This window comes from Teleopsis dalmanni, chromosome 2 (assembly GCF_002237135.1).
Source record: "Teleopsis dalmanni isolate 2A chromosome 2, ASM223713v2, whole genome shotgun sequence".
NCBI lineage: Eukaryota > Metazoa > Arthropoda > Insecta > Diptera > Diopsidae > Teleopsis > Teleopsis dalmanni.
Genome location: NC_051847.1, coordinates 128,720,701 through 128,726,181, shown reverse-complemented (window position 1 = coordinate 128,726,181; position 5,481 = coordinate 128,720,701).

Here is a 5,481-nt window from a genome sequence, read left to right as displayed (position 1 = left end):
GCCTCACAATAATGACAAAACAATGCAAATGATAATATGCCGAGGAGACGTTTGTCGAGCTGCAAATGCGTTACCAACAAAATTACACACATTTAGGCATTCTCAAGGCAATTAGCATATAAACCATTTAAAAATGCATTAGGCAAACGACTGGAAAATATAAAACGATAACACAAATGAAAAGGGTTGGATTTTTAAAATTCTATGTGGACCAAAGGGACAAAAGGACGAAATGGACGAAAGGGACGAAAGGTTTATTTTCAAATTTTCACTAAAATTTTATTATTTACTTGCCATTTCGTATGCTGACTGCAAATAAAAGCGAATAAAATTTTAATTGGCTTACTTGCAATGTCATCGCTTAAGTTTAAATACAAAAACAGCTAAGAATTCCAGTGAAATGAATAGAAAATTTCATTACACAAAATTAAATATGCAATAAAATTCCTGGCAGTAAGAATAAGCATAAATGGCTTAACAGATTTTGTTGTTTAGTCTGGCAACTGCTGCTCTACCAATTCTGGTGCAACCAATTCTGCACAATGCAGTAAGAGAAATAACCAAGGCATTGTGCATTGCTTCCATGTCCACACTGTTCACAGATTTAAAAGGACTTTAAAAGGATGGCATGCCATTTCGTTCGGTATGAATTTGTGTGGGTTAAAATTTTAAATAAATAATAAAATTTAAAATGCATTTCTACGCAAATTTACCACTTTTTGTTGATTTAAATATTTTTTGCATATACGAGTAATAAAAAATACTTAATAAAATAATTAATAAAAGAAATTTATTAGCTTAAATGTCGAAATTATGCCATAATAAAAATAATAAAAATAATAAATTTTGCTTAAAAATTATAAACTACACACTAATGAGCACTAAAGCCACTGCAATGCATTTGCATATGTGATTTCTATTTTTTATTTAATTAACTTGTGTTTTTTATTATCCTGAAGCAAATGCATTCGCCTGAAATATTTGCCAATAACAGCTGCTGTTTATATCCATCGAATACCAAATCCGCACTCTTTGGCGAGTTCAAGTTATTTATGATTCATGGAAAATTATGATTTATACATGTCACAAATTAAATTCCTTTTTTTCGCCCTATTTTTAAGGCCGCGTAGGTGATGTCATAAAATTTACTGCATTTGATTTATTACCCTTGTTGGTTTAAATAACATATATTATGTCCACATATAGAAAATTATATTTGAAATGAGAGCAATAAACGAATTTTTTCCATAAAACTCTGTGATAATTGAATTTTGTTAATATAATTAATGCGCATATATCAGTGTTATAAAAATAAATATTTATAAATAGATGTTTATACTCATACTTTTTTTTTTTAATGAATTTCTTTATTAAATTGACTGAAAAATTTTTATTCCACTAAAAAAAACTCTAAATGTAATAAAATTTTTTATGTATAAAAATTTGTCTGATTATATGTCACTATACTATGTGGCGATATTGCTCACATCCTGAGATATTTAGTCCTAAAGGTATGAACAAATCATATTAATACCATTCATTAATATTAGTATATTTTTTTACCGACTATTAACAGCAACTAGAATACTAGATAGCGGGTCTTATCGTTATTTGTATATTCCATGTAAAAAAGTTTACCTTTAACACCCAACATCCCAAAAACCAAGCTACTAAGTGATTAATATTGCTCAAAATAGTTGCCTTTGCTAATGTTCGTCTTAAAATTGGTGTGAAGTATTGAGCCCAAATGAGTTCTATTAAATGTTATCTTAAGCTTAACACATTTCGTTAGTACTTTCATCTAAAAAAACCTAAATTATCTTAAATAAATTATTTCCTTAAAATAGTAAACGATGTGAAAAGTTTTATACAGATGTACTCAATATTCTCTGCAGATATTTTAAACCTTTTGTTGAAAATAATAATTGATATAAACATTAATCATACTAAATAATAAACAAGGAATGTATGTATGTATGTATGAATATGGAGTTATTCAGTTTGTGCTTCCATAAGTAAACCTCAATATAACACATTTGAGACTAAGGTTCCAATTAACTCTTTATTTTCGTATAATGTTAAGTAAACCTCTATGAGACATACTTAAGACTGAAATTTCCACTAACTCTCTATTTCCGTATATTGCATGAATGTTACCTTTAGGAGTGAAATACAACAAAATTAGAATGTCTTCCAAAGGACACCAACACTCCAGTACATAATTAGAAATTAATGGAGACAGTAACGCCATTATGTTATGTATCTTCATTTTGAAAGCCGCAAGAGTTTCACGTAGCCCAAAAAAAAAAAATAGCGGTGGTAACAAGTCGCATGATCCTGTTGGGTAATTCATACTACCAATTCGTCTAATCATACGTCCGGGAAATAACTTGAATAATAAAATCAAATCTGTTTTCGGTTGATTTCATAGCATACTGTTTAAAGAACTTATCTTCCACCAAATCTTCACCAAATAGATAATGAATAGCGGTGGATAAAGAAATGCTTCTAAAACTTCTTATGAATTTTCAGTACTCATTTTTCTCATGGTGGATATATCAATAAATATAATTATCATGAGTCTTGTCCCTAAAGTAAACCTATAAAAAAAGTCGTTATTGAAATACTGTTGTTTGAGTATTCAACCAACAGATGTTCTACGCATTCTTATGTTAGCTGAGCATTATTATAAATTCTTGGTCACTTACCGGAGCAGCAATATTGCGTACCTTTCAGAACTTTTATTTACTTAGCACTTATTAAGGTTTTAGCATTTTTCTTAGATATCCGGTTTCTTTGTCGTTTTTTTGTTTAATTCGCTTAGAGGAATACTTAGTCAACTATAACCTCCTCATAATTTATCAATTGTTGCTTGAGCTGACAGTTTTGTTTGACATATGTCATTAAAACAGTGCGACTTAATCAAGACTATGACCAGAGAAAACTCTCTATGATAGCGATGTAGCATATCTAACACCTTCTGGTCTTTTAAATACCTCCACTGTTTTGCTAATTTTCTTTATTAAAATAAAAATATGTTGAATGTCTCAATTCAAAATTCCTGAAACTCATTTCACAAAAACACCTTCACATCAACTTATAAAAATTAGCTCGCAGATTTAGTATTTCATCTCACCTGTGAGTAAAAGTAATCTTAGCTCATGAGAATAAAAAAAATAATATTTTTGAACTCATGATTTTTCACAAAATGATGAAATCTGATTTAAGTCCTTGGATTATGACAATTGTGGCATGTAAAATTTCATTAAAGAAAGCTGCAAATCCTTTATTAGAAATCACATGAAAGATACGTGCGCTGTGCGAAGCAATTTTGGAATTGTTGCTGCTGAACCGAACGAATGACAAACGTTCTGCAGCAACTCTGAGCTTTCCATGCACTAAAATTATGTCAGATATTCCAAGGACGAACGCCTTCGAATTTAAACAAAAATATCAAAAATATCGCAGAATTGTACTCACAATGTCAGTGCATTAAGCTTACTGCATTACCTTTTTCTCGTAAGACTCCTGCTTCTTCTTTTTGGCATTATCCTTACTACGACTGAAACTCGGGTGCTGCATGGGTTTTGTCTTGCATGCGAGTTTATTTTCTGATACAGCAAGGATTATGGCCATATGTGCTGATTTGTTGTATTTCTGTCTGACAATTGCACAATTTTTATCTTCATTTGTATTGTTTTTGTTGTATCATATTTGGGTTTTTAAACGGTGCCGTGAGAAGGTGAGGGGTGGGGTCTCAGTTTTGTTGAATTCGAATAATTGTGCTGGTTCACCAAACTCACAATCAACATTTGTGCAACAATTTTCTTTGTGATTTTGTTTGTTTTGTGTTGCTATTGTTTAGAGGATTCTCTGCAGCGTGCAATTGAATTTGACGCAAATTTTTGTGTGAAAATGAAATTCGTTTCAATGGCAATGCATTTTTATTGTGTCAAGGTTTTCTATATATCCACTCCTAAATCTACAATCTACTTTTATACTTTCTTTTCCTTCTTTGCTGCTGTGCAATTGTCTCTTGATTTCACAATTTATTTGTTGTTCAGATACTTGAAACTATCCAAGCTCGTTTAATGCTGTTTGCATCTGTAATTGCTTTTTTCTAAATTTCTAAAATTTCTAGTTTTTGTTTTATTTTTATTACAATTTTTTTTTTTGGTGAACTTAAAAGATTTCAATGGTATTGTTAACTAGCACTAAATTACTAAATACATACTCGTATAGTTAAGCATCTATTGTTTAGTGAATCTGTTTATTTTGCTAACGTTTCTGAAGCTGCAATTGACATCTCAAATAAAATTCTACTTCGGTTTTATCGTTCATCAAAACACACCACAAGTATTTGTCTAACCAATTCAATTGCACAATTCTGGGCTTGAAACCATAAAAATGTACAAAATCTTACATTTTATTAATTTTCAAATTAAGTAAATTATTTTAGAAAAATACCAGCATCAACAATGATTTTAACAATTTTACTAGTGCATTTGATGAAAAATGGAAATGCAATTTGTAGTTGTAATTAAACAATTATTCATAAATATTTTATACGTATTTTTATAGTAAAGAATAAATAATAGAGAGCTGGTCTTGAATTAAATATTGCAATAATATATGAGGCTTTCGACAGAAATCGTATGGAGAGTTAAAAGATAGAGTATTGAATAATACAGTTGTCAATCGAATAACGTAGATACTTAGGAGTAGATTGAAGTGTCTTTTCGTTTTTTTTAGTAAACTTTGAAAGCAAAAAATGTTTACTTACATTAACCACTAGTAGCAATACGAAATATCAGTTTCTTAAAATTTAGTTTAGCTTATTAGTGGTTAGTAAAATACAATACTAACGAAATAAAATTGACTTCCTTTAACTTTTAAGAAGTTTAGTCAATATTATCATTAAGGAAGAATGTCATATAATACAAAAGACCTCTTTGAAATTTATTTTACTTAAGAGTAGTTGGAAATGCAAGGAAAACCTTTTAGAGTCTAATATTTAATTATAGACTCTACAACAATTTCGCTTTCTCTATACACAAATTTTAATTAACAATAGAACAAATAACTTCAGCAACCGCTTTATATTTTATAAATATGTTTGATATATGATATTCGTTAAAATAATATGTGCTGTAAGCGAGACGCACAAAGCCTTAGTTTTATATTTCAGAGATATCTCTTAGTATAAACATTAATTTTTAATACAATTAACTTTTACGGAAAAAAATTTTCGACAAGAAGTTAGATTTGGTTAAGAAAATGCATGCTGAAACAGCACTTCTACTTGGAGACATATATTGCAGAGATATATAACAGATATTGATGTCGATTCATCTGTAGTCAAACATATAGAAAGTAATAAATAAAATTTCTCTTTATATCATCGTCAACAACTCTGGGTCCTAATACTCATTATTAGATCTAATGGTTTCTTCGTTTTTAGTGTCTTATTTAGGCCATAAA